Consider the following 27,845-nt stretch of genomic DNA (forward strand, 5'->3'; position numbering starts at 1 on the left):
GAAAGTGACAATGTCAATTGAATGTGAGTTTGGCTTTTACCTCTACTCTCTGTCTCTTCTATCATTTGGCACACTATCCCAAATTTTTTCTAATGTGACCACGAGGCCCTGTGATCTAGAGTTTCTATGAAAACACATTTGGATTTTCAAATGCCAGTGGTCTTTAAACATGCCAGTGACAAGTATGGACAAACGCAGAGTCGAAGAAATTTGGTACTGCTCATTTGTGACTTGTATCTCCCTTGTCTCATATGTTGCAGTTAATGTTTTCGAAAAGATATTACAAAGTCAAGAAATACGTCGGCTCTTACTTCTAACCGATGTCTCCCTAGCTTACTATTTTATTAAAATACGAAATGTCGCTTCATGCTGGTAGTTTTAACACGATATTTTTACACACCGAAGGGCATAGATGCTGACCTAAGGCCAACTATTTCATTATAGATTCGATTTAAAGTTTGTAAAGCCCTTTCATTTTTATCGAATAACATTAACATCAGGTTTGGGAATGCAGTTTTCAGACAAGTAATTGGTATTACCATGGGAACAAATTGTGCACCCCTTGTCGCAGATTTGTTTTTATATTGTTATAAAAGAGACTTTATGTTGATCCTTTCTCTAAGTACGCAGGCAGATATTTTAACTGCTTTTAATAATACATCACCCTATCAGGATGATATTCTTAATACTGATAATCCGTTCTTTATTTGTCAATTGATGGGTACTATTTATCATAGGGAGATTCAGTTAATTAAAACCAACAATACTGATGCCATCAAAATATTACAAAGAAACTTTTTTGCAAGGCTACCGTAATTACAAATTGCGTAAATATTTTGCTAAATTTTACTATCGTAATTCTAATTTAGTTTTAAAATCAAATAGTAATTTAAAGACAATTCTGCGAGAAGGTATTTCTAAACCCGTTTTTTTCATGGGGATGTGGTTTACAAACTTTGTAAGACCTTGGGTCATGGTAATTTTCCAACTGCATTTGGTAAAATTGTAAAACGTTTTATAAAAAAGGTGTTACGACCCTACTGTTTTGAGACAAACTGCATGTTAAGTGTTTAACCTGTTTACATTTGGACACTTTGATTGTGTCTGACGGAAGAGTGGGAGGACTCTATGAAAAGCAGTTCTTAAATCATACCTGGACTGATCTGTTTTGATATCTGTCCTCTGGCCTGTTTTGTCGGGCCCTTAAAGGTGTTTCTCTTGTTTCTCTGTGTTCTGAAAATACAATGAGTACATACGTTTTCTCTTGTTAATGTTTTCTTTATATATATGGTCTCAAATCAGATAAAAAGACTAAAATGTCACTACTGATTTGTGAAACATGAAAACAGAGATTTGGGTATATCAATGCAAATGTTGAACCAGTACGAATGTGAAGTGCAATTCGGGCTCGTATATAAAGCAGCATCGAAACTGATCTTATTGGGTAAGCGGAGTTGCTGTGGCATGTGCGTGTTCGTTTGTACTGCTAGGCGCTTTGCTGTAATTGGTCTGGTATATTGTGGTGGTGATTTAGTTCGTATAAATTCTCTCTACTATATAATTAAGAAGTAATAAGTTCCCAAGTGTGGTATATCGTAGAATAACCCTCGTTTTTCGTTCTTATATGAAATACTATATCACTCAGGCCTACGGCCTTCGTGGTATATTCTTACGCATCAGAACTCAAAACTCGGGTTATTCTACGATATACCACACGTGGGAACGTATTATTTCGATTCTAACAAGGCATAATTTAAACAACAGTGCTGGGGAAAAAGGTAACTAGCTTTTACGCTGTGAACTACACTTCGTGCTACGCCCCAGGATTCGGCTGTTGAAATTTCCTCCCACAAAACTGATAAAGTTGCAGTTTTGCATCAAATTAAATATGTAGCGCATAAATGAAAAAATAAATGACACAATTCGATGAGGTCTCTATTTTCATTTATTTCTTCAACAAAATTGCAAACAGTAGTGTCCGTATAATACTTTTCTACAGAAAAATCGGTGTAATACTGCCGATACTAAAAAAAGCACAAACGCCACATATGCCTGGCTTACACACGTTGTGTATTTAAATTTGTATTTGAACATTTTAACATAAACATGGATTATGCGTACAAAGAGAACAGTACAGGTTTCTTACTTTTCAAAGGGATTGGCAGTGCAGTACACATTTATCGTACTTGATGAAATGTTACCAGGGAAAAGCCGAAATTGTGTCATATTACCGGTATGACTAATATCAACTGATTTAGACATGTTGGAACTCACAGCAACTTGGGTGTCAGAAATATTATTCTTATTATTCTGACATGTTTGAATGCATGGAGTAGGATTTACAAGGTGAGAACTTGTTGCTGTTTCATTTATATTTGAATTTCCAGATGTGAACTTAATTGTTTCCATTCTTGATCACTTGGTTTTATGTAATGACTGAAAGACTGCACATTGTTGTGCCCAGTCACAGACATAATTGAACTGCTAGAAAACCAAACGTTATGTAAATTAGAAGACACCATAGCTCTAATATAGTATACCTAACACTGAGGCAAGCTTCCTTTGATAAGTTTGGCATCAGCTTGTTAATTGTGTTTACTCCTAATGGTAAATTTGCATACCAGACACTACTATTTTGGTATTTGCTCAAAGGTCTTTGAAAGAAGCAGTCACAATATAGGTTAAGTTTACTTATGTACTTTTCAAAAGACAAGACCGGGCAACACTTATTACCTTTTTGTTCATACATGCGGGGCTTTTTCACATTGTCTTTTGTATTTACCCCATGGTGTGTCTTATCTGCCTCATTATAAGACATCTTTACATATCTATCACCATCAGAATCTACAGCAATAACACAATAATCTTTTCGCAGATTTTGTAAACCCTCCCTACCCCTGCGCCCCAACTGTGCAATTATCTCAAACATGACCTTTTTCTGTAATGAAACTGGGGTTTCAAGAGAAAATACCCCACTAATGTACAATTTTTCAAAGTCTTTATCACTGATCGGTTCTTTGTGTTTACTCATGTCTTTTCCTTCTCTTTTCAGCGTCTAAATTTTACCAGACAGGACCTTGTTGGACTCTACAAAATCACGATCACGCATAAGTGACAGCTTTGTAGAGAATGGAAGAGCAGTGGTGTGGCTATTAATACCAGGACGGATGAGTGTGGGCTTTGAATATTCCTTCCCCGTTTTAGAGAGAAGAGCTGCATAAATCTGCATCTAGCTCTGCTACCGGCATCATTTCAAACTCTGAGTGACCAAAACCAGCTTTCATCATGTAATCTAAAAATGGGAAATACATAATTGCTTAGAGTGTACATATATGTCCTTTAAAGAAACTAAAAAAATCGAAATCTAGTCACTCACTTGTATGTATTGTGAAACATACTGTCAAAGTGTAAGAAACAAGTCAAATATCTTTGCGACAAAGGAAAGAACTAGAAAGAAACAAATATGATTAGGACTAATTCAGTACATTCCTTTGAACATATATTAAAAAACGGAAAACCATATATAAAACTGGACAAGGAACAACACAGGAATAAATTGTTTTTTTTTTCAATTGAATTGACTGGTTAAATAGTCATTATTGAAGTAAACTTCATCAGGATAAATAGAAAAGAATTCAAAAATATTGCTGATGGGATATTAATAACAAAGATCACGCTGCTTTAAATTGAATATTTCTGTGAAATGATAGATTATTTACTGACTTTCACTCGAGATCGGGATGTGTAATATTTTAATAAATAAAAGGTACGAGTATGGAGTTTTTATTGTAATATCTTTTCATGTGAAAATACACGACATTCTTCATTTCTACATGTCCGACATTATGTGTAAAATATTCCTCGCAAATCTGAATCTAGGGAAGTATGTTAAATGTTCGGGGCATAAAAATTGTTTGTTTCCGGTATCCTAACCAACACTAAATTTTTGTCTGACCATTCGTGTATTTATGGCCTTAAGTCCCACTTATATCTGATAAAAAAGTACTCCCTTCTTATTCCCACCTCCCCCTCAAAAAAATAATATACCGACCTCTTTACCCTGAATGACATGAGCATGTTACCGGAAACAAACAATTTTTTATGCCTTGTCAAAACATGATAGATATTATAATTACCTTTTTTGTATTTTCACAGCCCATTTTGTCTGTTTATTTGCTGTGGCTTCGGTGTTGCTAGCCTTTAGAGTGTTCATAGATGACTAGGTGACCTGCTTGAAACGAGGAGGCTCTGTGCTTACATGTTCAACAGTTTCAGTGTCAATAACTTGTAGAAAAGAGCTGCCATCATTATTGTTTATGAAATTATCTTCAAAAATATCTTCATCAAAATCATTTGCAACAGTTTGCAGAATGTCATTAAGCTCCTGATATGTAGAGCTGTTCTTTTCAGTAATTTCATGTAGAAATCTCCATACTGTGGCCCCATTGTTGAGGGACTGCATCAGATATTGATGAACATGCCCATCAAATCTTTGATTTATTACTCTACAGTCCCCAGATTCTCGACGAATCTGGCATATTGCCCCTTCTCTCAACAGATTCGACATGTTTACGAAGTTGTTCTTGTTGTTTAAGAAAAAGAAGCCGAAATTGTTGTTGTTGTACGTCGGTTTTACTACGATTCCCACGGTAGTATTTACAAACATCACGTGACTTTCATTCATAATTTTTTACACGCAATGTATAAATGGAATAGCCAAACCACGATGCGCGCGCAGCACAGCACGCGAGTGGTATATTGCAGGATAACCCGAGATAGATATTGTTCTACATGTATGTAGGTTATTCGCTGGTCGTGTTAGAATAATTTATAATGCGAACTTGAATCCTAGCGGTTCTCACGTATGGGGAAGTCAACTGCTCTGAATATAATTATATCCCTTAATGCAAACTGTCTCCATATATTAAATGTAACCTTGTGAACCAGTTACTTTCAGAGGGAGAAAATATAGCTTCTCTTGTCCTAATCAGTTAAAAAAAACTAAAATGTCACTACTGATTTGTGAGACATGAAAACAGAGATTTGAGTATATATATGCAAATGTTGAACCAGTACGAATGTGTAGTGCAATTCGAGCTCGTACATAAATCAGCATCGAAACTAATCTTATTGGGTTAGTGGAGTTGCTGTGGCAAGTGCGTGCTCGTTTGTACTGCTAGGCGCTTAGCCGTAATTGGTCTGGTATATTTTGGTGGTGATTTAGTTCGTATAAATTCTCTCTACTATATATATATATGTATATATATTCACGATCAGTTTTGTGTTTTACATGCCATGCATCTTTGTTTCCGTTACGTTCATGAGATTCACCTGGCGGGGATTACTTTCATTCACACTGTCCCGTATCTTTGGAACATAGTGGGGTTAAGAGTGAGGTTGGGTGTGCACCATAAAGCGGTTTAAGATCTCCAGTGGTGTCTTTGCCACTGACCGTTCCAAGGCGGTGCCCCACTGTGTTTCTTTGTTTGTTCGTTTTGGCCTGTGTGCGAGTGTGTTTGTGTTTGTGAGTGATGTGCGCGTCAGCGTGCTGTGGTTTTCGTTTTGTGGAGGCTGCGTTTTTGGTACGTGGCATTTCCTGTTTGATATTTATATTTGTGTTTTAGTTGTAAAGCAAAAGCAATGATCACTTTTGAAAGCATTCATGTACAAGGCTCGTCTTCTATTCTTGTCGAAACAGAGACTATGTACCATCGAGGTCTACGGTTTAAGCATACAAATATCTACCATGAACTGATAATTGCAATTGGTTTTTCATACTGTTATTTTCACTACTTATTGAAGAGTAAAATCATAGTGATTGTTTGCTAAATGCTCGTTTACTCTTAATGAAAGTGGATGAACACATTTGTGTTTTGAGCCGATGGTCAATTGACAACTTTTGTGTCAAATTCATGATTCACCAGGTTGAGTTCACCAATGTATCACGATGTAAACTCAAAGCCTTTCAGCTATGTTCTGGTGTTCAAACCATGGTTGTGTTTTGTTTACGCTAGTTTAGAAGAAGGATACTGAAGTATTGATTTGCCTTATTGAATTGCCTATTAGCAATGTATTGTTCGGTCTTAGTTTGTATCATATTAATAAGTGTTGGGACTTGTGGCCGAAAATAACACCGTTAAACAAAACAAAACAGAGCACTGTGTTAGCATTGCATTGTCATTATAATATGTCAATAGAAATAACATCAGTTAGCACTGTAGCCAGTAAGTCTCATTCTCATACTACATCGTGCCCTTTGCTTTAATCTTATCGACACAGTCTTTACAAAAGGTGTTTCCACAATGCACAAGTCTGTGTTCTTTCTGAGCTGATTAACATATTATACGCAACTGCTCTACATTCCATGCTAAATTTTTAGATTTAAAAATAATTTCTAATAAAAAGCTAAAAGCTCATTTTCCCTATTCTTCCAGTATTTTTCGTGTAAAGTATGACACGAAGTGCCATTGCTGGTAAAGGGTGTTTGCTTGCCTTGTCGTTTAAATCTATATGAGACGCTACTTGTGATTTGAACGGATGTCAAATCTTGTTCAATGGAGACACTTCATGCCTGTTCGTTCTTTTTACATGTGATTTGAACGAACGTCTGATCTTGCTCAATTGAGACGCTTCATGCCGTTCCTTCTAAGATGATGTGATTGCTTGACTGAGATATATGAGTCATTAAATGTGTTTGAACGAAAGTCCGAATTTGTACAATTGAGCTCCTTCCTGCTAAAATGAAGTGCTTGCTTGACTGAGATATATTAGACACTTCATGAAGTTTGAACGAAAGCCCGATCTTGTGCAATGGTGTTACTGAGACTCTTCATTCCTGTTTGATCTGTTTTATAATTAGAAAAGATTAAAGCCTTCCTCGAGTATAAAATAATACACGTGATTTGAACGAACGTCCTACCTTGTACAATAGAGACAATTCATGCAAGTTCGTTCCTTTTACAATTAGAAACTCAGTATATAGTAATTAAACTGTTCTGTTCAGATATATAAACATGCAACATCATCTGCATGAATTTCCTATTCTGTCTACTCAATATCGATTATATAGACGATGTGGAGACAATTCTCGGCTATTAAGATTATAGAAAAGTGTGTCTGACCTACGTTTAAGATGTGGAGAAGACATATAGCAGGCCATTGGTCAGTTTATCAGTGAAGACGACATCATATGTAGATTGTATGAGAGAAATTTGCCTGACTGAGATACATGAGTCACTAATTATGATTTGAAAGACCGTGCGATCTTGTACAATTGAGACACTTTGTGCCTGTTCATTCTAAAATGCTGTGCTTGCTTGACTAAGCTATAGGAGTCAATAAAATGCGATTTGAACGACCGTGCAATCTTTAACAATTGAGACACTTCATGCTAAGATGATGAGCTTGCTTGACTGAGATATATGAGACACTACATGTGTTTTGATTGAATGTCCGATCTATCTTGTTCAATTGTATTTTTTGAAAAGAACGTCCAATCTTCTTGAATTGAAACACTTCGTGCCTGTTCATTCTAAGATGATGTGCTTGTTTGACTGAGATATATGCTACAATAAATGTGATTTGAAATGTCGTTCGATCTGTGTACAATTGAGACACTTCATGCTGAGATGATGTGCTTGCCTGATTGAAATATACGAGACACTGCATCTGCTTTGAATGAAGGTCCGATCTATCTTGTTCAATTGTGTCATTAAGACCTTTCATACTAAGATTATGTGCTTGCTTGACTGAGATATATGAAACATCACATGTGCTTTGAACAAACGTCCGATCTATCTAGTACAATGGTGTCACTGAGACACTTCATGCCTGTTCGTTCTTCTTAAAATTAAAGATGATGTGCTTGCTTGACTATGAAACACTATAAGGGATTTGAACAAAATCAATTGAGACACTTCATGCCTGTTCGTTCTAAGCTGATGTGCTTGCTTTTTAAGATATATCAGACCTATGTGTGATTTGAATGAACGTCCGATCGTGTTCAATAGAGACACTTCGTGCTTGTTCATTTAAAGATGAGGTGCTTGCTTGACTGAGAAATATGATTCATTTAATGTTATTTGAAAGAACGTCCGCTCTTGTAAAATTGAGATACTTCATGCTATTTTGGTGGGCTTGCTTGACTGAAATATATGGGATACTAAATGTGCTTTGAATGAACGTCCGAGGTATCTTGTGAATTGGTGGCATTGAAACACTTCTTGCTAAGATGGTGTGCTTGCTTGACTGAGATATATAAGACATTACATGTGCTTTGAAGGAACGTCCGATGTATCTTGTTCAATTGAGACACTTCGTTCTTTTTACAATTAGAGAAGATGATGTGCTTGCTTGATTGAGACATATGAGACACTACACGGCTTTAAATAAACGCCAGACCTTTCTTGTTCAATGGTGTCATTGAGACACTTCATGCAAAGGTAATGTGCTTGCTTGACTGAGATATATCAGACACTACATGTGATTTGAACGAACGTCAGATCTTGTTCAAATGAGACACATCCTGCCTGTTCGTTCTTTTAACAATTAGAGAAGATAACCGCCTTCGCAAAGCTGTGGTTCGAAAAGGCCGACCTGCTTGACATGTCGTGTTCATCTATATGAGACACTAGATGTGGTCTAAACGAACGTCTGACCTTGTTCAATGCTATCATTGAGACACTTTATGCCTGTTCGTTCCTTTTACATAAGAGAAGAGGATCGCCCTTTCTCATTCTTGTCACTAAGAAGAGCTCTATTCAATTAGAGAAGATGTTTGCTTGCTTGAGTGGTTTAGAGAGATAAGCAAGTTAGTGCTTAGCCGTATGAAACTGTGACAGATCATCATCACCTATCTTTAAGGAAAATAAGACCGACCTATCCATTTAGACAAAATTGATCTCGAGCATCTTCTCCTGGAGCATACACAAGGACAAGACACACAAGGAGCCGATATCATTTTGGATGCCTCCTAACATTGTTTATAAATTAGACTGTGGTTGAAGACCGTGTGTTGTCAATGGGGCGGTAGAGTTCGAACTTCATATATGTATCCGTTGTCCTACGTATATAGTTGTGCATCACATCAAATGTAGTGTTGGACCTCTTGTAGTCCAAATGTAACATGTGGACACATAACGAAAGTGCCCAATATGTATTGTATTAGTGAAAGTTCGTATCAAAGTATGTGGGTCCTAGACATGTCAAATAAACACATGCATGCAAAAAGATTTTGGTTTAATTCTTTATTGATTGACTGATCAGACAAATCAGAACCTAGACTGGGCTGAAATAGTCCTCCAGGTAATCCTTTAAAAGATCTGGTAGTTTTAGCTTGTCGATATCAGATGATTTATCAGGATACAAGGACTTGTTTATTGTTACTCTGATGATACTCCGCTTAGGGTGTAACAGTTTGTTAAAAAAGTGCAGATATCATAACCATTGAAAACGTACGGTCAAAAACATGGGGAATGAACACATTGAACTTTGTTGTAGGTGATTTTAAGATTACAGTGTACTTGAATTGATCGCTTTTATCTCCAACCCTGAACATAACAAAGGATTCGATAGTCTAGGCAAATAGTATTTCATGTGCTTCTTTCCTCAAGCTTCTCTTCAAGTCTATCTATTGCTCGTGTCTCAGATAACCGATGGGCATATTGAAAAACTTATAAAAGTCATCACCGCTTTGGTGTTTTGTCTTGAATTACAATAGGTTGTTTCACTTCATCGGGAAGTAGAAAGCAATATTAACGGAAATCTTTGATGACTTGTAACATTTTCAACACTTGACGCTTATATTTACCAGTTATTATCCACCTTTCTCCTTAAAGTCTCAAGAAGGGCAGCACATTGTAAGCTTAGAGTTTTTTTTCCAATACTTTGAGCATCAGCAATATAACTCTGTTATCATGATGCAATACTTTACCAGCTGTGTCATTTCCTAAGATTTTTCGTATATCCGTAACAGTGGCCTTATGACACTTGTTCTCTAATGAAACAAGTACCAGTGTATCGCTGCTAGAGTTAAGAAAGACAAGAATTTTGTACCACATATTTCACGTGTGTTCAAGACGGATGTCAGTGCAAAATAAACAATGCTACGTATATAATTCTATATGTATGTTATAACTTTTTTTCATTTTTTAAAATAAAACCAAACGCATCGGCAACGCAAAATATTCAGTTTTTCTATCCTATCCTATTTCGATACAACAATTTGATGACGTGTTCATCAAAACATGAGTCGATGTACGTCAATTCATCATGATACAATTTTCTTATTTTGGCATTCTTTTCTCTTATTCACGCATGGGTTGACCTATCCTTGAACTCTATGTCACGTTCAAGCTTCATATCACGTATTTTAGAATATAGTAATACGTAAATCTTTTCATTCCAGAAATCATGCAAGCTCAAAGGCGTGAGATTCTTCCCATAACGTTGAATCATAATGGAACAGAGCGTATTCATCGTTGAGTCCGAAAAGAAACAATAGACATGCCTTTCATTGCTCATCACTATGAAACAAGCAGCAGCAGCCAAGCCACTGGTACATCTATCCGAGAAGAAAATGTGACACCGTGTAAAACTGTGTCCAGTTTCTTCCTCACATTTTTCTTTTTTCACGAGCAGAAAGTCAGCTCCGTTTTCGTCAACGTCGTTTAATTTCATCTTCAATTCTTTGATTTCCTTATCTTCTGAGCAAGTCAGAAAGTATCTCTTAAACGCATGCACAACATAATCAAAAGACAAGGCACGATCATCACTTGTGATAAGAATGAAGCATTTAGACATGTCAGTATTCTCATCGATGAACTTTGCAATCAATTTATTTTTGACCTTCTTTTAAAGCAAATTGTCATACGATAAAACACTAACTTCGTCACTGCATTTGATATTATCCAGTTGATCAGATGTGTCCATCTTTATGTTCTGAGATCAAATGATCAGTATATGCTTGATTTGGTTGTTTGTTTGTTTTTGGTTTTACGCCGTTTTTCAACAGTATTTCAGTCATGTAACTGCGGGCAATTAACCTAACAAGTGTTCCTGGATTCTGTATAAGTAGAAACCTGTCCTCCACAAGTAATTGCCAACTTCCCCACATTAATCAGAGGTGGAAAACTATTGATTTCAGACACAATATCGTTTATTACGGAGAGCATACGTCTAGCCCGAGGATCGAACTCAAGACCTCTCATTCCGTAGACAAATGCTCTACCTACAGAGCTGAGCGGGCGTGCTCGTATATTATTTCCCTGTATTCCTTATGTATAAATAAGTGTATTGTGAACATGTAAATGGCTAAAAATGTAATGGTCACCAGGTTAAATTTTATGTTAAGACCGCTTGAATATAACACCTGTTCGAACGAAAATTGGCGCGAAACTGAACACGCTCCTTGGATGTATATCTGCTAGAAGTTAAGATTTTTTTTAAAAAAACTCTTAATTCATTCTATAATTGAATACTGAATAATCTGAAAGGAGATATTATCTTATCAATATAAAGTAGAGACCGTACCATAGCTCTTCGCATACTTTGATTTTTCAAACTAAAGTGATTATTACAAGTACACCGGTTACGATAAAAATGTAAACAACGGACTCTGTCTATGAAACTTTGAAATGAATGGATGACAGTCGATCTTAGTCATAATACTGATTGACAGTGAATGCTAATGACTCCATGTGTTGCAGAAAGGTATTTAGTTTGTAACTGTAATTTCCCATTAATTGAAATTCTCTCAAAACTGGTAAAATAATTACTTATATTTGGACAAATCTTATCGTCTTTGCCGTTCGGCAGCTGCAAAAAGGGCAAATATAAAATATTCAGTGTAAGTAATATTTCACTGGTAGTGCCAGTTAGTAACTTCATACTCTGAACAACACGTCAGAGAAATTTGGGCAGATTTGACCAATTATGACGTTGGCAGCATTAGATTATATTTTTTCTTTACACAAAAAATGCCGTTAGGAAACAAAGCGAATACGCCGATAATCCGGAGTTCACCGATTATTGTTCCAGTTCACGCAATGTAATCCAGCAATTAAACTGCATAGCTATTAGCTACTGCTGTTATAGGGAAGTGGTAGAGTGTCTGCCTTAGGTGTGAGAGGTCCAGGGTTCAAGTCCCAGTTAGAGCTTAACTATTTAGATTCTGCTAAAGCATAGTTTTTCTGTTAATAGACTGTTCCATATGTTCTAAATTTTTACCACACAGTATCATGGATCAGTATTTAGCAATCCAGATCAAAGTTGAATGTTAAATCAAATGCACCCAATTAGAAAATATTGACTGTATTATGTCCCTTTGATGTTTATGCTCTCCATGTTCAAGAAGAGTTACATGTTCTTGATCACAAAATTTTCGTTATCATGAAAATATTAAATGCTCATAACTCCGCACTTCTGGTTAAAATATTGTCTATATTTCTGTTTTTGAGAAATATATGGACATTTGTCTTCATTTCAAAGCTTTTTAACTTCAAACCTATGATTTGAAAAACTTAGGTACTATCTCTATATAAAGACAATAGTCTAACATTATATGAACAACACTGTCTTTGTACTAAAATGCGCTATCAAAACATAGCCACAAAAATGGCAATATACATGTCATGCATGATATATGTCAATACAACATAAATCAGTATGAAGATGTTATTACCGGTAAAACTTATAAAAAATGTTATTTTATTCAAGATTCCTCCTATTAAAGATTGTCTGTCACATGTTTCAACACATGTTGACTTCACTTCAATCGTTTGTAGATAGTGTCGGCTGCGCAGAAAGATGCGCCTAAAAACTATAGGAATTCCCTTTAATTTATCAACATTTTATTAAATTAATGTAGTAATATGTAGATAAATCATTGTATTCAGTTGAATTTCAATCATAATTTGTTTCTACAGTGTGAGACAGGTATTCTTCTATATTCTTAAAACTATGCTTTAAAAAAGATTGACTAAATAAGTTTGCAGATAAAGTTGTGAACACACATTTTTTCAGGTAAATTGTCCACCTGAAAACTAGTACAGCTGTATATTACCAGCCTTATAAGCATGATTTTAATGAAGTTTTTGTGTGCGAAAAACGTAGGTCACTAGGTCGTTATGGGTCTATAAATAGTAGTATATCTCATGTACTTCTCAAGCAAAACGTATAAACGTCGCATACATTCCTATTTGGTCTGTTCTTGAAAAGCAATAAGCATACACAACTTGAATGCATCAGTAAAAGATGAAAGAAACACACATTAATTCATTCCTTATTAATCTCAAGAGATAACCCCTCATAATTTAAAATCACTGCCTAGTCCTGACAGGTACATATATGCTTTGCATGAGACAGCGTTTATTTTGTATGTTCAAGGCATAAACAATGTACTTGTAACACTTGGCGGTCGATAAAACAATTAATATTCTCTGAAAAAATTTGTGTAGCCAAATACTTTTGTATTATGATCTAGAGCGCTGTGCACATTTGTGATGCAAAACACCTCATTTCAATAAATGCACATATTCAAAATTCTTTAAATTACACAAGGTTTGGTTGGTTTAATAATAACAGTAAAACAGAGAAGTCTGCGAAACAAGTAGATCTTTGATAATCAGAACCATATTACAGTGTACAGACAGTGCGTCACAGTCACAACTGCATTGACGGAAACGAAAGTAAACGTTTTATTTGTTTAGGAGCTTTCTGGAATGATTTGAAGGATTTCGAAGTAACAAAATGAAAAGGTCAGTATATTTCGTGGTAGCGAATACAACTAGTTTTAGGTTCGTAGGTTTGTATGGGAAATAAACACTTTTTTTGCCTTTTTCACGCAACGGCATGTGTACAGAATGACGCAATTTCTGTCAAACATTGAGACGTTATATTTTGCTAACGCATGGATGGAAAAAAATGTTTCTTTTAGGGAAAGAAAGCCAGTTCCTTAGCGTATTGATAACATGCAAAGATTTTATTCTGAATCATTTTGTCTAGCAAAGTTTTGTCATGAAAAATGATCGTAATTCGTGTTACATGCTCGCGAAAATGAGTGATTTTGAAAGGTAAATATCTTATTCAAGTCTCAATGAAAGTTCATGTTGTTGATCTTTTTTGCTAGCTATACCCATTCTTGTCTTGATGTAAAGTAACCATAATTTTCAAAAATTTAGAATTATATGATTTTCAGCTCAAAAGTGACAAACTGTATTGTCAATTTAACAGTATGCGCCATTGTACAATGTTGCAACTTTCAGACATCCTTGTTTTCAAATGCATGGATCTCAAAGCATCTCTTTTAGGACAAGAATGCCACAGGTGCCCTTCCAGTCTTGGTGCCCATATGGGTGCTGCCCCCTCAGAAAAGGTAAAAAAGAAAAAAACAACACTGTTTGAATTATAAAACGAGAAAAAAATATTGATTTTTTTTCTATATACTCTTCACACCATATAAACGACAGTAATCCCCATTTTCCTCTTGCGAGTGATCAAAACAATAAACTGACAGCTAAAAGTTGAAAAACAGCATTTTAAAGTGACTGATTTGCTTTGAAGGTATGTACATGTATATCTATTATTATATTTGAAGCTGAACATGATTTGTTTCTGTATATAATGTGTTAGTCTGATTACAGGTAGAATTAAGGCAACAAACTCGATTGATCACTGATTTTGTCCATAAATTGTACATTGTCGGCGTCGAATGTATATACCTTTTTGCTTGAAGAATGACCTACACACCAATTCTAATGTTTCATAGTTAAAGAAACAATACTAGTTCGGTAACATCACATAAAATCATTGCAAAAATCTCCAATTTGTTTATAACCGTCAATGAAAGAAGATTCGGTATGATTACCTGACTGTATGCATGTTTGCTTTAGTTCTGTACAAATGCTTGCGACTTTCGGAAAAAGACTGTATGCCTGTTGCGACTGACATATGTATAAAATATCGGCGTTTCCAAATCTCCTGTACTATTCCTTCATAATTATAAACCGCAAACAGAAGATGAAGGAGGGTAGTATATATGTCTGTTCGGTCTGTTTGTATATGTGTCGTCATATTTGGTCTTGCAATTACTTCAATACTACTAGTATTACACCTACCTCTCAGAAAATTAACACACAAATATCGGCAACATGTAGTTAATGTCTGTCTTATTCATTTCCTTTTCTTTTTAAATTGACACTTAAAGGTGAAACAGGGTGTGTTTTTCGTGTCCGTGCCATATCTTCTTTATGCATTAAGGGAATCAGAAATAACATGACAATATGGATAATCAGTTTTTTGATCAGTTTGTGGAAAATATTTATCCCAGGCAGCTGCAGTTAAATAAAACTAACAACTCGGATAATACTGCTTCATTTCCAGATTTACATCTCTCTGTTTACGACAATTTTATACATACCAAACTTTATGACAAGATGGATGATTTTAATTTCAGCATTGTAAATGTCTCCCATTTGGATGGGGATGTACCCTAGGCTACATCTTATGGGGTATATATTTCTCAGATAATTCGGTTTTCAAGAGCCTGTAGTCATGTTGAGGATTTCAATGAACGTAACTTATATATTACAAATAAGCTTCTTCAACAGGGCTACCGTTATTATAAATTTCGTAAATACTCTTCCCAATTTTACTTTCGTAATTCAGATTTAATTTTGAAATTTAATAGGAATTTAAAGACACTTCTGCGCGAAGATATATCAAAACCGGCTTTTTATGTGGATTTAGTTTACCACCTTCCTAAGATTTTGGGTTATGGCAATTTTCCAATTGTATTTAGTAAAGTCATTAAACGTTTTATGAAAAGAGGTTATGACTCGACTGTTTTAAGACACACCGCATGTTTGGTGTTCAGTCCTTTTGCAGTTGGACATTACGCTTCAAATTTTCCCCAAAGGTGACAAGATGTCCTCCGCCAGATTTTCATACACTAAACCATAAAGAACAGGAAACTGCAAAAAAAAAAAAAACAACCTTGTATATACCTCATTGCAAGGTTCAGCTCAGGATCTACTGGACTATTTTTACAATTAGAGACGATGATGTGCTTGCTATTTTTTACAGTTAGCGAAGATGATGTGCTTGCTTGACTGAGATATATGAGACACTACATGTGATTTTAACGAACGCCCGATTTTGTTCAGTTGATACACTTCATGCCTGTTCGTTCTTTCATGACTTGTCCTTCATATATATATATATGGGTTATTGGACTTGCTGTGGCATGTGCGTGTTCGTTTGTACTGCTAGGCGCTTTGCCGTGATTGGTCTGGTATATTGCGATGGTGATTTAGTTCGTATTAATTAATTCTCCCTACTATATAATAATTTATAATGCGAACTTGTATCCTAGCGGATCTCACGTATGGGAAAGTCAACTGTTCTGAATATAATTATATCCCTTAACGCAAATTATCTATATATATTCAATGTATCCTCGAGATCCAGTTAACTTTCAGAGAGAGAAAATATATCTTCTCTGGTCCCAATCAGTTATAAAGACTAGAAAGTCACTACTGATTTGTAAGACATGAAAACAGAGATTTGAGTATATATATGCAAATGTTGAACCAGAACGAATGTGTAGTACAATTCCGGCGCGTATATAAAGCAGTATCGAAATTAATCTTATTGGGTTAGTGGACTTGCTGTGGCATGTGCGTGTTCGTTTGTACTGCTAGGCGCTTTGCCATAATTGGTCTGGTATATTGTGGTGGTGATTTAGTTCGTATTAATTAATTCTCTCTACTATATAATAATTTATAATGCGAACTTGTATCCTAGCGGATCTCACGTATGGGAAAGTCAACTGTTCTGAATATAATTATATCCCTTAACGCAAATTATCTATATATATTCAATGTATCCTTGAGATCCAGTTAACTTTCAGAGAGAGAAAATATATCTTCTCTGGTCCCAATCAGTTATAAAGACTAGAAAGTCACTACTGATTTGTGAGACATGAAAACAGAGATTTGAGTATATATATGCAAATGTTGAACCAGTACGAATGTGCAGTACAATTCGGGCTCGTATATAAAGCAGTATTGGAACTAATCTAGTGGACTTGCTGTGGCATGTGCGTGTTCGTTTGTACTGCTAGGCGCTTTGCCGTAATTGGTCTGGTATATTGTGGTGGTGATTTAGTTCGTATTAATTAATTCTCTCTACTATATATATATATATATATATATATATATATTGGTTTAGAAATATAAATAATATATATTGATCTCGAACAACTTCTCCTAGGGCATAACAAAGGACCAGACTATCAAAGAGCCGATGTCTTTTTGGTTGCCTCCTTACATTATTTATAAACTTAGACAGCGGTACAAGTCCGTCTGTTGACTCGAACTCGAACATCCTTTACGTCCTGTATGCAACACGGAACAAAACATTCACGATAGAATGAGACACGTGGTTGATATAAGGAAGAAACACTATTACCTATATTCTGTTAGGCCAGGCTATGGCAAAAGAGTGTTCATGACATCGGTGACAGAGGATATGAATACTTGCCAAGTCACAGATTTGAAAAAAACTTCTCCGATTTGAATTCCGATGTGCATTTTCTGCTGAAGGGCGAGTTTGATCATTCTGCGAACATATCATTTGCACAGTTGAAGCTATTCACGAGTGGAAATGCATCTCATCACTCTGTCTAATAGACACCTTTTTGAGTGCGTAGGAAGTTTCTACGATCCAAAAACAAGAAGACTCTTAATGCCATGGTATAACGCGAAACAGGTATTCGACCGTTTTCACATCATTCGGTTGGACGATGAACGAGTACCAGAAGTTTTACACGGAGCCTTATGTATGTCGGCAGATGACCAATTTATAAACACGATGACACCGCAGATTTTAACAACTTGCGTTTGGACATGCCAAACCTATATCAAAAAAAATGATGATATCTCGAATCCAAGTTGCGCATAGCCTTAACAGATGACGAAAGAAGGAAACTGAAGATAGGTACTTCAATAATCCCGTCAGATATTATTCCTTGCAATCAAAGCACTTGATGAGTGCGTTCAAGCCCTATGAAGACAGAATTCAATGCTTACGACAACATAGACTATGAGTTATACACATCGAAAGAAGGCAGTTGTGCAACACGAAGAAGAATATTTTAGTTTTGTGCATAGCAAAGGACCGTCATACGTAGATGATAGTGATGTGTAAGAAATCAAATCAAAAATGTTTCATCTGTTAAAATTCTGTCAGCCGACTTGCATTATTTCAAAGAATTTGCTGAGACATACAACTGCACATGTATTTCTCAAGCAAAATGGTAGAGACGAACGTCGCATACACGCATGTTTGGTCTGACTTTCAAAACGGGGCTCCATACATATACCCCTCTCTCTTACTCTGTTCTCGTCCCGTTTTCCCGTCCCGTTTTCACGTTTTTGGATACAGGACTAAATATATTATAAGGTAGATTGTAGTATAGGAAAACGGGGAAATGTGACGGAAAAACGGGACGGGAAAAGTACAGGAGAGGGATGTGTATCTGAGACCCCCTTTCTAAAAATAGATCCAACATTAAAACAGTGGTAAATCTTCAACTGTACGTGTACTTCGCAAGCAAAACGTAGAGACGAAACGCCGCATACTTGCATGTTTGGTCTGTTCTTGAAAAGCAATGTACACACGCAACGTGAATGCATCAGTAAAAATAAAAACATACATTAATTCCTTATTAGTCTCAAGAGATACCCTCTCATAATTACAACCACTGCCTAGTCCTAACAGTTTCATATATGCTTTTCCCTATTGGGATGTAAACACATTTTTCATTGATTGTGACGCCAAAGACACTATTGCAAATAGTCTGTCATCTCGCTATTGTCTTTTTTTCTTTGATTCGAATGATACTGCAGGGAGCTATATTTCCTCCCTTATTATTAAGAGCTAAAGTTGTGTTACTTCAAAAGCTTTATAAACTCGTCAAAATATACATCGAACATGGGGCCAAACAGAAAAAAGCTCACATTTAAGCTAACCGAAATAGGTTTTAGAATAAATGTGAATTGAAATGTATGTTTATGTATAAGGATAGCTTTTTGAAAAAAGATATTTTTATGCTGGAAAAGCTCAGAAATTGACTAGACAAAAAACGCCCTAAATAATGCGGTTATTTTATGGATGTTCGTTCAATTTCATGCACACTTACGACACTTGCAGAAGATATTGACAGCGCTATGACTTCCATGACAATAATAAGAACATGGTGAAGGGAGACAGACTAGAATAGAAATGCTCGTACTTCAAAACAAAACAAAAAATGAAAATGATGCAGTAAGACAGCGACTGGTGACTCTGATTGGTATTTGTACTTGTCGTTGCTGCTGTGGTTGTTGCAGAAAAATAAGACGTCCACTAGTTGCAAAATGCTCGTGTTTAATGACAGCAGCTCAGTAAAAACAGATGGAAGGAAATGGCATCAATAGAATTGGAGCGCAATGTTGATTTGAAAATAAGGAAATGCACTGAATTACTATCTAAAGAACATTGTTGGAAACCGCCTTTGTTGACATCTACAATGATAAGAGACAGTCGTGCATTGCGACTTGACATTTTAAGGCGGTATCCCAGCGTGTTCCTTTAATTGTTCGTTCTTTTTCCAGCAGAAGTCGTGATCGGCGTTTGTCGACCGTTAATGACATTTATTTATGAAGATCTGGCAATGTTGATTGTTATTTCTATTTGTTAACAAGAAAACCACCGGTTGTAATACGCACTAACGTCTCGCTGTAGCTTAAATGTACAGTGATTATAAGGATAAATAAATGTTTTCAACGTGAAATAATTGTATTTCTATTATCGTACTTAATGACCAATGCATGATAATCATTCGTTGAATGATTCTTACCTATGGTTAGCACTATGCATTGAACACGAAAATGAATGTTTGTTGCTGGTAACACTACCCATAAAACATAAAAAATAAAGTCAGAGGATCTGTTATATCTTCTTAGAAATCCATACACACAGTTTAAGCGGAGCCCGTTTCTACGCACAACTGTGTACTGTATCAACAATGATTTTTCCATTGTCTCAATGACATTACGATTTGAACTTTTAATAAAGATAGGGAAGTTTTTTACTGTCTCTGTAACCATTTTTGGAGAGGGAAAGTGAAGTGTTGTGCACAGCTCTTCAAATCCAAATTAGCTGTACACAAAATGCGAGCTTTGAAATTTTGATGAGACTTGCACAAGAGTCGAGAGTGTTTGTTTTTGTACCAGAATATCGATGCAGGCTTGTCGTAAGTAAGTACCCTTAAGTTATACAGAGCTTGTATGTATACCAGATTTTGCAATCCTAGCGGACACAACTAGGCCAGATCCTGTCACTAGACGTAGAATCTTCTACTTTACCAAACATGTAAAGTTTCGTTATTGCCAAAAGCGGTTCCTAATTCTGCTGTGCATCACCCAACTATAACATTAAGCTGGTCTAACGACACATCGCTACTTCTTTCTGTCATAATTCCCTGAACCTGAACCCGACCCCAGCAACATCGGTTGCCATTCGGTCAATCTGTGAAGAGAAAAAGAAAGAAGTTCGTGTACAGCTGTTCAAATCCAAATTAGCTGTACACTAAACGCAAGTTTTGAAATCTTGATGTGAACAGACTCAATCAAACCGAGTCTGCAATTTTTACTGTTTGCATTGTTCTCGGTGCTTCCGACGTATATACTTTCCACATTAGATTTACATCAAAACAGCGTGTGTTATTTGCTGTGTGGTGACCTTAAAAAGTCGCCACGACTTCATCGTAGTGTTATTATATTTTCTGGTCCTTAGGAATCACAGATTCTTGTTTGCAATATAAAACGCTTTTAAAGTGTTTGATTCGAAAATTGCATGTATTATGTTATATGGTTCTGAACTTTGGGGTTTAAAACACCCACAATGCATAGAAACAGTACAGTTGTATGCTTGCAAACGATTTTTTAATGTATATGACTCTGCAGGTAATGATGCTGTACTTGGGGATACAGGGAGATATCTTATGTACATTTATGCTTTAAAACGATGTATTAAATATTGCTTAAGATAACTTAATCTTCCCAAAGATAGATATACAAGATTGTATTATGAAGTGCTTGAAATGCTTATGTATTTTGACAATATAGGGTATGAAAACTGGGTTACTGATGTTAAGCGTAACTTATCCAGCAATGGGTTTGGATATGTATGGTAAACATAAAATGTTGCAAACCCAAGGTTAGTTCAAACTTTAAAAGACCAGTTCGTACAAAATTGCAGTCAAGGTGTAGAGACAATATTAACTATTGTAACTTTAAATATTGATTTGGAGTTGAAGAATTTATTATTGCAATAGATGTTGAGAAATTTAGAAATTGTATGGCAATATTCCGTAGCTCTTCTCATTGTTTAATGATAGAAAAAGGTAGACATGAATAACATATCTAGAGAATATCGAGTATGTCTGTAATGTGATTCTGTACTGGAAGATGAATATCATTTCATGTTATCATGCCCTTTATATGCTGATATTTGTACGAGATATCTACCTATGTATTATTGTCAATATCCAACCCTAGAAAAGTTTTATGCATTAATGTCAGACGAAAATGTGACATTAATATAAAAGTTGCCATGTATCTTTACTACTCTTTTAAAGAGAGGGAGAAATATTTAGAAATGTTCAGTTAAATATGACTTTTGATATGTATTGTTAACTATAATACGTCATCATAGTTTAACATTGACTATCCTGTCTAGCTGTTTATTTCATAACCTCATGCATTATATTTATCTCATGTTGAATATATTGTATTTGGGTCGGAGGCAATATAACGCAAATAAATTTAATTGAATTGATTCCAACTCATTTAGATTTGAAAATTGAATACTGCTTAAGCCGGTGCTAGGGGAAGTGGGCAGTGTTCCATTTTCCATTACTGCTCATGGACACAATACATTATCAAACCGAATCTGCATTTCACTGTTTGCATTGTCCTCGGTGCTTCAGAGGATTCGACTTTCCAGATTATATTGACACAAGAGTCGAGCGTTTGTTTTTTTGTTGCTGTTTTTTTTTTGTACTAGGATAACGATGCAGGCTTGTCGTAAGTAGGCACCCTCAAGGCATGCAGAGCTGGTATGTATACCCGATCTAGCAATTTTAGCGAACATAACAAGGCCAGATCCTGTCACTAGACGGAGAATCTCCTACTTTACAAAGCCTGTAACGATTCGTGATGCTACTGTGCATCAACCTACTTTGGCATCAAGTTAGTCTAATGACACTTCCATACATCTAGCTATTCTTATTCCCTAAACTTGAACCAGACCCCAAGCAATATCGCTTGCCATTCGGTCCATTTTTGAAGAGAGAAAGTAAAATGTCGTGCATATCTTACACAAGAGTCGAGGGTTTTCGTTTATGTACTAGGATAACGATGAAGGCTTGTCGTAAGAAGGCACTCCTAAGGCATACAGAGCTGGCATGTATACCCGATCTAGCAATCTTAGCGGACATAACAAGGCCAGATCCTGTCACCAGACGGAGAATCTTATACTTTACCAAGACTGTAACGTTTCGTGATGGACAGAAGCTGTTCCTAAGGCTGCATCACCCAACTAGAGCTTTAAGCTGGTCTAACGGCACCTCCATAGCTGTCCTTTTTCCCTAAACTTCAACATGACATTTTTCAAACACTAAATCTTAAAAAAAAACACTGATGCAGAAACGTCTTGAGATTCTCATGGTGAAAGCCACCCGACTGAACAACTGAGCTTGTGCAGCTGTTTTAATAGGCCTTCCAAAAAATAATAAAACTCTGTGACGTCACGGAACGTTTTGAATCGTTGATGGCTTTAAATTTGGTTTCGTCCAAGAGGACGAGTCTACACTGAAAGTAACCGACCATTCAGAATCGAACATTTTTTCCTTAATTAATAATGAAAAGCTATGACAGTGAACTGAATTGGCATACAAAGGATACAATGCTTTGACATTGCTTACAGCTTTACTATTTGCAAAGCAAGCTATCATCATGTTGTAACAGAAGTTTCTATCACATCTATCACACCATACAACTTAGCTCAACGCATAAGGAGAAAATTCCAACATCATGTTAACAATTTATAGGAATTGGGGGTGACAGAGAGTGGGAGGAAATAATTACAATTATGACCTTATGCATTGATAGAAATTTCACAGATGCATAATGGGAAAATATTTTCCATAGTAGAAGAAAGGACAACATTCTAGCATCATGTTGACATCTTACTGTTTATGACCTTTAATGAGAGAGAATGCTCAGTATAAAGAGCATCATGTTATTACATGAAAATGATCTTTGATTGATCTTATCATATATCTCCGAGATGATAGATCAAACTTGTCTGCCGAGTGCACTAAATAAACAATGACATAATCCGCAAGAGTAAATATAGGTGAATAGCATTGTCTCATTATTTCATTAGGACAGCGTTCTTGGCATACACGCTGGCATAGCATAAATTGCGGACATACTGGACAAGATGCAGACTTATCAAACAGACAAATTAGCACAAAACGTTATCTCGGAGATTGCTACTACTTTTCATATTAAAAGACAACAAACACAATAAGCAATAGTGACTCTTTTACGTGCAGATGCCTCTTCTGTGGGCAGATATCATAATGAGAAACAATACATATACATATGGACTAAATAAGAGTCTGTAATTTTGAATGGTGAAAACAATTTTGTCATTGTTCATTTAAGGTGCACACATCACTTTGAACTGAGTCATTTGCATCTACTCTAGCTGCCTGTAATGAAAAAACATAAGTCTGAAAAGCATTTCAAAATTTCTAAATGAAAGTGAATAGGCCTTACCTAGAGTATTTATGACACATTTATACCATGCAAACATGTGAAGCGCTGAAATAACATAATGCTTGTTGAAATTAAAGATATCTGCAAAGTACTTGTGAAATGAATACCTGATATTTTTCCTCTCAAGAAGTATGGTGTGGAAAATCTATCACAAATCACTGCTGTATGTTAGTAAAACTTAAACATTATGACTAGTACAAATCACATCAACACTACAACTGTGCTTTGGAAAGAATGAAGGATAGTTCACATAAGTCTATTAGTGTTCAAGTTTTTATGATTTCTGCCTTACACTTGATTATTCTGTAACACACATGTACACAAAATCAGAAATATGAAGCAAAACATTTTGATACTGAAATTCATTGCAAAGTTTCTACAGCCTGACACTATGATTAAGCTGAAAATGCATTATGTTTGTTGAAATTCAAGATATATGCAAATTATTTGTAAAGTGAATACTGCTTTTCTTTCGACAATTTACTGCTGTGGAACACACATCACTGCAGTATGCTTGTAAAAACAACTCCTTCAATATCCTTGTAAAAATTTAGCATCTTGGCATGTACATATTGCTTTGTAAAAAGAAGCAAAACATCATTCTATCAGATCTTTATCTAGAGTCATTCTATCAAAGTGCTTATTCATTTTCATACACAGAAAATGACACAAAAGAAAAAGTCTGATCTAGAAATATTTTCATTATATCTAACTGAACATCTTAGAAAGCTTGGCTAGCTCAACAGTTCAAAATTAAAATCAACATTGACAAATGAAAAACAGCAATGAAACAGAACATCAGTCAATCAGTGTTCATAATTTTTCGTCACTCTTGCTTATTCTGTAAAGCATGCAAAATCTGAAGTATGAAGCGTTATACTAGATATTGAACAGTCTTACACTATGATCAAGCTAATTTGTGAAATTAATACCTGCTGTGAAAAATCTGGCCCACATCACATCAGTATGCTTGTAAAATTTTAACATCTTGGCCTGGTCACATCACAGTAATCTGAAACGAAATGAAGCAAAACATCATTCTATCAGTGCTTGTGTGCTTATTCATTTCCACACACATAAAATGAGACACAGTCTGGTCTAGAGGTTTTCCATTATATACAACTGAGCATCTCAGAGAGCTTGGTTAGATCACATATCTACAAACAGTGATAGATGAAACATGCATAGAAAGAGAACATCAGTCAATCAGCGTTCATATGTTTCATTCCTCTTGCTTTTTCTGTATAACATACAACTTCTGAAATATGTAGCATAACTTTTGATATCTGATCAAGGTAATTCATGATATGAATACCTGATTTTGCCTCCATAACACTGCTGTGGAAAGTCTGTCAAACACCACTGCTGTATGTTAGCAAAACTTGAACATCTGGGCTCGTACCAATCACATAACTGTGGTCTGAAAAAAAATGAAGCAAAACATCATTCTATCAGTGATTTTTGAAGAGTTAATCTACGAAAGTGCTTACTGTATAGTGTGATATATTCACGGTGCCAAATGTTCGCGTTTTTATTTTGAAGTTTTGAATTTTCGGTGTTTTCATTTCGCGGAAACTACTTCGGTCGCGAATTATAAACCTTCGTTGTCAATGAGAAAATGTAGTTCACTCTTTCTAGAATGCAAATAATAACAAACACGCAAGAAAGTGTGTTGTTGTCGTCTGAGTAGAGATGTATATCACTCCGTGAGAACTACGTTCCAACGCAAGTCATGTCTAAACGATATCATGTGACATATCTCAACGACTTCGGGTTACGGTATCGCTCAATATGACACGGCTTATATAATTTTCATATATATTAATTACTTTGATTATATTTACTTGTGTCTTGACATGAACATGAATTCAGATTCCAAAAGTAATTGCATAGATTGATTAAAACTTTTAGATTTTTAAAACAGGCGTCTGTTATTAAGAAAATAAAAGCATTTTGCTATTTCCCAGAATAAAACAATATACTATAATTTTTTAAAAGCAATATTTACAGACATAGTCATTGATCGATTAAAGTCAATGCCAGTTTTAATCTTAGAAATATATTTCTGCAGCTGCTTTATCATAAACACTCAATATTTATTTAATATCATGTTTCTCACTTTAACCGATGATGTTACTAACTCTAAACGCGACACAGGCAAGCGTTACTGACACTCACCGAAGTCTTGTGACTTAACGCATTACTAAGGCCTATATTCGAGTAAAACATACCAGCAAGTCTATGACTGAAAATCAGAATTTGTTCAAAGTGTGTAGTTTTTTTTTATCATTTAATACTACCCCCAAAATATCTTTGTCCAAATAAAAGCAATATGTACGAGGTGGCTCGGAGTTGAGTTATACTATTACATGTGCACACTTTAATTGTTATAAAGTCTGTAATAAGATTCTTTTGAAGCACATGAAGAAACTAAGCAACATAGCGCGACTTTATGAAGAATGAATGCATAGTTCCCGATGCAATTCTTAAAATCTTTTTTTTTATATAATTACTACACGTGTACTATTCATTATAGCAACGATATAAATTTTGTTCTTTAGCTAGAGTTGAACTGAAAATGTCCTAGTTAAAGAACTTAAAAACGTGATGACATCCATGAAACTGACGTCACGATTGGCGACACACACCTGATATGAAACGTCAATATGTATAGGTTATTAACTTTGTATGTGGATATATGCACTTGTTCTGAAGCGGTACATGTAATATTGCGCGACTTTAAATAGGAAACCAAATGGAAAATAATTTTAGGTATGTAATAATGAAAAATATTGCACGATCGCGGTCCACTGAAACAAAAAGGGAAATATTTTTAGGTATGTAATAAAGAAAAAATATTTCTTGCACACCGGACTGGCGTTTCCGTAGGTTTTGTCCATGCGTGCAAAACCCATCTTGCTGGTAATGACAACTGGCGCTTCATGCATTGATTATATATGGTATTGTATATGTGAACTAAGACAATATCAGGTACCTTGAGACCTTCTCTCCGTCCTTTTTACATGTAGTATATTTCTCGGCCCAAAATACGTTATTTTACGGAAAGAACATACCGTTACGCTACAAAGGATAAACCGAAACTTTGTTATTGTGCTTTACTGAAACGTTATAACTTCAGTTAACGGACGTTAATTTCCTGCGCAGGGCGTACATACTCTACCATAAGAAAGAGAGAGTACTGTAAATAAAGAATTTCTATTTGCTTTGAATTTCTATTATTATATGTAAAATACGATATGCAACAAAAAAGATCTGTTAGAAACGCATAATTGTATACGGTATGCAGGAAAAAATGAAGTCATGTGTTAAAGAACTGGATATATATATCGGTCCTGAGGGCACTTGAGTACGAGTTAAGACGTCTCAGGCTCCTAATGACATTCGCAGGTAATAATGATTACCATGTGCGGACAAAATGAGCAATACATCTGCACATGATGACGAAAATATTTGTTACGAAATAGCCAATTTACTTGCAAAGTTCTGGAAGTAATGCTTCACGATCCTGATTATAAATACAATATTGATTACCGGCGTACGAATGCACGTACTATTTAATAAGTGTGAATGTTAAAGCTATTTTGAGGCCATTTAGTAACTATGAAGCGTTCTATGTCTCTACACAATTAAAAATATAAGGTTCGTGGTGATGGAAAGTCCTTGGTGCTTCTCTGATCATTATTCCATATACGGACGGGCATCTTGGTAGAGCAAACGACTTACTGCAAGCGTACTGGATGGATTTCTTAATAAAAATCCCACACCCAAAGCTAAAGTTCAAGCACATAGTTGAGAGGGCAAGTGATTCGAAGTCAGCGACCATTGGCCTCGGAGGTCTTTCACGTCTAAACTTAAAATGGGTGCACGGAATATACAATGTCATTTTAAATGATTTATGTAAAATTCATACAAATCATATTATAAATCTTGTTGAAT

At 35.5% G+C, this 27,845-nt stretch overlaps 2 long non-coding RNA genes across 4 annotated transcripts in view; one reads left to right on the plus strand and one right to left on the minus strand.

Moving 5' to 3' along the window:
- Window positions 1-27,845, minus strand: part of LOC123566189 (uncharacterized) — a 76,807-nt gene that overhangs the window by 46,705 nt on the left and 2,257 nt on the right. For 2 of the 3 annotated variants that reach the window (XR_006689357.2, XR_008372133.1), the window contains exons 2-3: window positions 25,204-25,308; window positions 24,821-24,900 (exon numbers count right to left, since the gene is read on the minus strand). This is a non-coding gene — a long non-coding RNA (uncharacterized LOC123566189). Of the gene's footprint in view, window positions 1-23,638; window positions 23,822-24,820; window positions 24,901-25,203; window positions 25,309-27,845 lie in introns of those variants that run through there. The other variant, XR_008372134.1, reaches the window with a different exon arrangement.
- The window catches only part of LOC123566188 (uncharacterized), a 62,185-nt gene that overhangs the window by 5,224 nt on the left and 29,116 nt on the right, over window positions 1-27,845 (plus strand). Inside the window, exons 3-5 of the long non-coding RNA XR_006689356.2 lie at window positions 2,156-2,346; window positions 3,053-3,766; window positions 10,406-11,709. This is a non-coding gene — a long non-coding RNA (uncharacterized LOC123566188). The remainder of the gene's footprint in view (window positions 1-2,155; window positions 2,347-3,052; window positions 3,767-10,405; window positions 11,710-27,845) is intronic.

Source organism: Mercenaria mercenaria, chromosome 8 (genome assembly GCF_021730395.1).
Source record: "Mercenaria mercenaria strain notata chromosome 8, MADL_Memer_1, whole genome shotgun sequence".
NCBI classification, from domain to species: domain Eukaryota; kingdom Metazoa; phylum Mollusca; class Bivalvia; order Venerida; family Veneridae; genus Mercenaria; species Mercenaria mercenaria.